This window comes from Ranitomeya variabilis, chromosome 4 (genome assembly GCF_051348905.1).
Source record: "Ranitomeya variabilis isolate aRanVar5 chromosome 4, aRanVar5.hap1, whole genome shotgun sequence".
NCBI lineage: Eukaryota > Metazoa > Chordata > Amphibia > Anura > Dendrobatidae > Ranitomeya > Ranitomeya variabilis.
Window position 1 is genome coordinate 389256142 of NC_135235.1, and position 7188 is coordinate 389263329.

At 47.5% G+C, this 7188-nt stretch overlaps 1 protein-coding gene across 1 annotated transcript in view; it reads right to left on the reverse strand.

The window, feature by feature from the left end:
* LOC143767142 (uncharacterized) overlaps positions 1 to 4049 on the reverse strand; it is an 87815-nt gene extending 83766 nt beyond the window's left edge. The window contains exon 1 of the mRNA XM_077255174.1: positions 3718 to 4049. The gene's annotated coding sequence lies outside the window, so the exon portion shown is untranslated. The remainder of the gene's footprint in view (positions 1 to 3717) is intronic.
* Positions 4050 to 7188: the final 3139 nt, after the last annotated feature.

The window sequence follows — 7188 nt, forward strand, 5'->3', positions numbered from 1 at the left end:
TACCTGCCTGGTTCGAAGAATGTAAAGGCTGATGCTCTTTCTAGGAGCTTTGTGCCTAACTCTCCTGGAGATTCAGAGCCGGCTGCTATTCTCAGAGAAGGGGTGATTTTGTCTGCCATCTCCCCAGATTTGCGACGAGTGCTGCAGGAGTTTCAGGCGGATAGACCTGACCGTTGTCCACCGGAGAGACTGTCCCGGATAGATGGACCAGCAGAGTTATTTCCGAGGTTCATTCTTCGGTGTTGGCGGGCCATCCTGGAATATTTGGTACCAGAGATTTGGTGGCCAGGTCCTTTTGGTGGCCTTCCTTGTCGCGGGATGTGCGTTCCTTTGTGCAGTCTTGTGGAATTTGTGCTCGGGCTAAGCCTTGCTGTTCTCGTGCCAGTGGTCTGCTGTTACCTTTGCCTGTCCCGAAGAGGCCTTGGATGCACATTTCCATGGATTTTATTTCGGATCTCCCTGTCTCTCAGAGAATGTCTGTCATCTGGGTGGTGTGTGATCGTTTTTCTAAGATGGTCCATTTGGTGCCCTTGCCTAAGTTGCCTTCCTCCTCCGAGTTGGTTCCGCTGTTTTTTCAAAATGTGGTTCGTTTGCATGGGATCCCTGAAAATATTGTTTCCGACAGAGGATCCCAGTTTGTGTCTAGATTTTGGCGGAGCTTTTGCGCTAAGATGGGCATTGATTTGTCTTTTTCGTCGGCCTTCCATCCTCAGACGAATGGCCAAACAGAACGAACTAATCAGACCTTGGAAACCTATTTGAGATGTTTTGTTTCTGCTGATCAGGACGACTGGGTGACTTTTTTGCCATTGGCCGAGTTTGCCCTTAATAATCGGGCTAGTTCTGCTACTTTGGTTTCTCTTTTTTTTTGTAATACGGGGTTTCATCCTCGTTTTTCCTCGGGTCAGGTGGAGCCTTCTGACTGTCCTGGAGTGGATGTTGTGGTGGATAGGTTGCATCAGATTTGGAATCATGTTGTGGACAATTTGAAGCTGTCACAAGAGAAGGCTCAGCGCTTTGCCAACCGCTGTCGCTGTGTGGGTCCCCGACTTCGCGTTGGGGACTTGGTGTGGTTGTCTTCTCGCTTTGTTCCTATGAAGGTCTCCTCTCCTAAGTTCAAGCCTCGGTTTATCGGTCCTTATAAGGTTTTGGAAGTCCTTAACCCTGTGTCATTTCGTTTGGACCTCCCAGCATCGTTTGCTATTCATAATGTGTTTCATCGGTCGTTGTTGCGGAGGTATGTGGTGCCTGTGGGTCCTCCGGTTGAGCCTCCTGCCCCTGTGCTGGTTGAGGGAGAATTGGAATATGTGGTGGAGAAGATCTTGGATTCTCGTATTTCTAGACGGAGGCTTCAGTATTTGGTTAAATGGAAGGGCTATGGTCAGGAGGATAATTACTGGGTTGTCGCCTCTGATGTTCATGCGGCCGATTTGGTTCGTGCCTTCCATGTGGCTCACCCTGATCGCCCTGGGGGTTTTGATGAGGGTTCGGTGACCCCTCCTCAAGGGGGGGGTACTGTTGTGAACTCTGTTTTCAGGCTCCCTCTTGTGGTCACAGATGGTATTGTGTGACTTTTGTTTTGGGCTCCCCCTGGTGGCTTTGTTTGTTATCCTGCGGGTCTGTGGCTGATCAGCTGACTCGTTATTCACTTGGGAGTTTCCTATTTAGCTTTGTTCCACTTCCACTTGTTGCCGGCTGTCAATGTACTCAGTGCTATTCTGATTACTCCTGATTATCTTCGGTTTCAGTCTCTTCAGGAGAAGCTAAGTTCTGTTTAATTATTTTTTGCTCATCAGTCTGCAATATGATTTCTGTGTATGATGAGTTTAGTCCAGCTTGCTAATATGTGATTTCTTCTGCTGGTTTGCTCTGGGGTACAGAGTTGCTTTCCCCGCACCGTTAGTTGGTGCGGGGGCTCGAGCGATCTCTGTGTGGATATTTTTGAATATGGTTTTTAATTGACCACACAGCTCCCTTCCTATTTTTTGCTTTCTAGTGTTAGCGGGCCTCATTTGCTAAATCTAATTTCATCTCTGCGTTTGTGCTTTCCCCTTGACTCACCGTTAATATTTGTGGGGGGCTATTCTATATCTTTGGGGTCATTTCACTGAGGCAAGTGAGGACTTTCGTTCCCTCTAGGAATAGTCAGTTTCTCAGGCCGTGAAGAGACGTCTAGGATTTTCAGGTACGTTCCACGGCTGCCTATAGTTGTTTGCGGATAGGATTAGGTTGCGGTCAATTCAGTTACCACTTCCCCAGAGTTTGTAGTTGGTTTAGTTACTTAGCTAGTCCTACTTGCGATCCTTGCCACTAGGATCATAACAGATAGGTTTCTTATTGACTCCTCTCCATTATTAACCAGGCTTAATGTCACCTCACATTTGCAAGGTGACATTAACCCTTTATTACCCCACATCCCACAGCTACAGGAAAGTGGGAAGAGAGTGGCTAAGTGCTAGAATAGGCACATCTTACAGATGTGCCTTTTCTGGGGTGGCTGGGGGCAGATTTTTTAGCCAGGGGGGGCAATAACCATGGTCCCTCTCTAGGCTATTAATACCTGCCCTCAGTCACTGGCTTTCCATTTTTTTCCATGTTTTAACCCTTTATTTTAACACCTAGAGTTCCCAAAATTTGCACACACACACACACACACACACACACACACACACACACACACACACACACACACGCGCGCACACACACACACACTACTAACATTATTAGTGAGGAATATGTAAAAATATAACGGATATTAAATGGTTTACTGTATGTAAACCATGTCTCATATCCTGTCGGGTTCGGTAGGGACTTATCAAAAGCCGACAATTGAATTACTGGCTTTTCTGCTATCTAGCCCTGTATGAAATAAAAAAAAATATATATATATCTGTGTGTCTCACTGACATAAATATATATATATATAAACTGTATATATGTTTTCATGAATATTTGAGCCCATGGATCCATTCTATGTCCATTTTACAAGTCGGCGAGAAAATCTCGCCGTACGGATGCCATACGGATGACACACGGATATTTATTGGAGAAAAAAAATCACATCCTCGCATTGAATACGGATCACTGTTCAGGAACTTTTCTGCGTATCTCAGCCGTAAAAAACGGACCGTATTTTTATACGTTAGGTCTGACCCCGGCCTTACCCTTTAGTAACATAGCTAAACTTTTAATTTTTATGCCCTTAAATCAGAGAGATATGTCACACAAAATGGTTAATAACATTTCCCACATGTCTACTTTACATCAGCACAATTTTGGAAACATAATTTTTTTTTGTTAGGACATTATAAGGGTTAAAAGTTGACCAACGATTTCTAATTTTTCCAACAAAATTTACAAAATTATTTCTTTAGGGACAACCTCAAATTTGAAGTGAGTTTGGGGGGTCAATATAACAGAATATAACAGAAAAAACCCAAATTTGACACTATTCTATAAACTACACCCCTCAAGGTGCGCAAAACCACATTCAAGAAGTTGATTAACCCTTCAGGTGCTTCACGAGAACTAAAAGGGAACCTGTCACCTGAATTTGGCGGGACCGGTTTTCGGTCTTATGGGCGGGGTTTTCGGGTTGCTGCTGCTATTGCTGCTATTTCGGGATCTGCTGCTATTGTGAGCTACAGAAAACGTAGTCACTGGTTACAAAAGCCTATGAATGTGGTGAAGTGCAGGTGTTTTTGCATTTCTACTTACCACTAGTGTGTCATCTGGCTCCTCCATCATTGTGGGTTCATTTCTCAAGATCAAGGATAACTAGAGGAGAAATCTCTGTGCTGATGTTTTCTTCAGCCAGTGCCAATCCCAAGGATCTATTCTTCGGTCTTCATAATAGGTGTTCCTCGTGAATCTGGATGGTCTTTGTGTTCTGCTGTAGATCTTACAGGAATCCAGGAGGAAATCTTGCTCAGATAACAATAGAGCTGATGTTTTAGGAGTTTTCTAGTTGACAGGTGGCCTGTTTGCTTGGGGGCATTGTTGAATTTCCAGCCTCTTCTGCCTCCACTTCATCGAGCCTGAATATTTCAGATTGACAGTGAGGTCTAGCTGGCTAGAAAAAAAAACTGTAGAAAATAAGTATGTAATAATGATTAAGTACTATATTATAATATATAAAAATATTCATCCAGAACTAAGTAGAAGTTCTCCACATTTACACTATTTACTAAAGGGATGTGTGGTGGGGGCATCCGAAGGGCTTCCACAGAGACCCAGTCAACATGCTGGAAAAAAACGATGACCTCTGTTGTTTTTCTTGACTCCTAAGGGCCTGGCAAGATTTTTACAGAGAAGCTGAAAAAAGAGCAATATGTGTAAGATTTAGGATACAACCAGTCAGTGGCGTAACTACAAAGTTATGGGCCCCGGTGCGAACTTCCAAATGGGGCCCCCCCCCTACCCCCCCCTACCCCCCATACCCCCCCCACCTTCCCCCGCCTCCGCAACCCCCCCACCTTCCCCCGCCCCGCTTCCCCTAGATACGCCTCGGACTGTTGCAGGAATCTCCTGCACTGCAACATGGTGTTGGGTGCCAGCACAGCCCGCACAGTGGTATATAGAGCACAGCCCGCACAGTGGTATATCCAGCACAGCCCGCACAGTGTTATATACAGCAGAGCCCGCACAGTGGTATATAGAGCACAGCCCGCACAGTGGTATATACAGCAGAGCCCGCACAGTGGTATATCCAGCACAGACCGCACAGTGGTATATCCAGCACAGACCGCACAGTGGTATATCCAGCACAGACCGCACAGTGGTATATCCAGCACAGACCGCACAGTGGTATATCCAGCACAGCCCTCACAGTGGTATATCCAGCACAGCCCGCACAGGGGTATATACAGCACAGCCCGCACAGGGGTATATACAGCACAGCCCGCACAGTGGTATATCCAGCACAGCCCGCACAGTGGTATATAGAGCACAGCCCGCACAGTGGTATATACAGCAGAGCCCGCACAGTGTTATATACAGCAGAGTCCGCACAGTGGTATATACAGCAGAGCCCGCACAGTGGTATATAGAGCACAGTCCGCACAGTGGTATATACAGCACAGCCCGCACAGTGTTATATACAGCACAGCCCGCACAGTGGTATATACAGCACAGCCCGCACAGTGGTATATACAGCACAGCCCGCACAGTGGTATATACAGCACAGCCCGCAGTGGTATATAGAGCACAGCCCGCACAGTGGTATATAGAGCACAGCCCGCACAGTGGTATATAGAGCACAGCCCGCACAGTGGTATATACAGCAGAGCCCGCACAGTGGTATATACAGCACAGCCCGCACAGTGTTATATACAGCAGAGCCCGCACAGTGGTATATAGAGCACAGCCCGCACAGTGGTATATACAGCAGAGCCCGCACAGTGGTATATACAGCACAGCCCCCACAGGGGTATATACAGCAGAGCCCGCACAGGGATATATAGAGCACAGCCCACATCTCATCTCATCTCCCCCCCCCCGATAATGGCCCCACAGTCCGGTTAAAAAGAAAAAAAAAAAAAAACTCTCCTCACCTTTCCTTTTGCCCGCGCTGCTCCTGGCGGCTGCAGTCTGCCCAGGACACTGCAGGTGCGCGATGATATGACGTCATCGCGCACCCGCAGTGTACTGTCAGAGGCAGAGCGGGGAATGATGGGAGAGGAAGCGTCAGGTGACGCTCTCTCCTCCCATCATTGCATTGAACTATACCGGTGTCATAGACGCCGGTATAGTTAAATGCGGCGGCGGCGGCGGCACTGGGGGGGGTTCCGGGGGAGGAACAGTGCAGCGGCCCACTACTGGCATCGGCTCTTCTGGCATTTGCCAGAAGTGCCCGATGGCCAGCCTGGCCCTGCTCAGACCTGCCGGCCCGGGGCCCCTGACCTGCGGGGCCCGGTCGCAATGGCGACCGCTGCGACCGCGGTAGTTACGCCCCTGCTTGAACCAGTGTTGCCAATGAAACCTGAAACTAACAAACATTTATCGTAGATGTATATAGTATGACATTACAGCTTACACAAATAACACACTGACCTTCTTAATGATGTTCTTCACACCGGAGTGCATTTCTTCAAATAGTGCAGGATGGTACTTGCACTCACTGGTAATCATTTTGTTTAAGATGACACCAAAGGCATACTAGTCCACTCAGGTGCCATACCTCTCTCCAGCCAGCATCTAAGGAGCTATATAGTCATTAGTCCCTGCACATTTGGTGGCTATGCGCTGTACAAACATGTTCTCAAGAGCGAGACCAAAATCCGTGAGTTTAATATGGCCCGTTTCAGCCATTAGATGTTTTCGAGCTTCAGGTCTCTAAAATATACGAGTAAGTTATCTACTATATAATTGTCTAAGGGGTACTTCCGTCTTTCTGTCTGTCCTTCTGTCTGTCCTTCAGTCTTTCTGTCACGGATATTCATTGGTCGCGGCCTCTGTCTGTCATGGAATCCAAGTCGCTGATTGGTCGTGGCAAAACGCCCACGACCATTGCCACGTCCAATCAACGACGCGCACAGTCCGGAAGAAAATGACCGCTCCTTACTCCCCGCACTCAGTGCCCGGTCACACAATGCCGGCGGTAACGGACCGCGTTATGCCGTGGGTAACGCACTCCCTGTGTGTCCCCAATTTTTTACTATTGATGCAGCCTATGCGGCATCAATAGTAAAAAAATGTAATGTTAAAAATAATAAAAAAAACAAAAAACCTGCTATACTCACCCTCCGTAGTACGCTGACCCGCTTGCGCCGGCCGCCATATTCCATTCCCGGCGATGCATTGCGAAATTACCCAGAAGACTTAGCGGTCTCGTGAGACCGCTAAGTCATCTGGGTAATTTCGCAATGCATCCTGGGAACGGAAGATGGCGGCCGACGCGAGCGGCTTGGCGGAGCTTCGGTGGATCCCAAGCGTCGGTAACCGCTTCCTGGATCCAGGCGCCAACGGAAGGTGAGTATATAACTATTTTTTATTTTAATTCTTTTTTTTTAACAGGGATATCATGCCCACATTGCTATATACGTGGGCTGCACAATATACAACGTGGGCTGCGCAATATACTACGTGGACTGCACAAAATATTACGTGGGCTGCGCAATATACTACGTGGACTGCGCAATATACTACGTGGGTAGCGCAATATACTACGTGGGCTGCGCAATATACAAC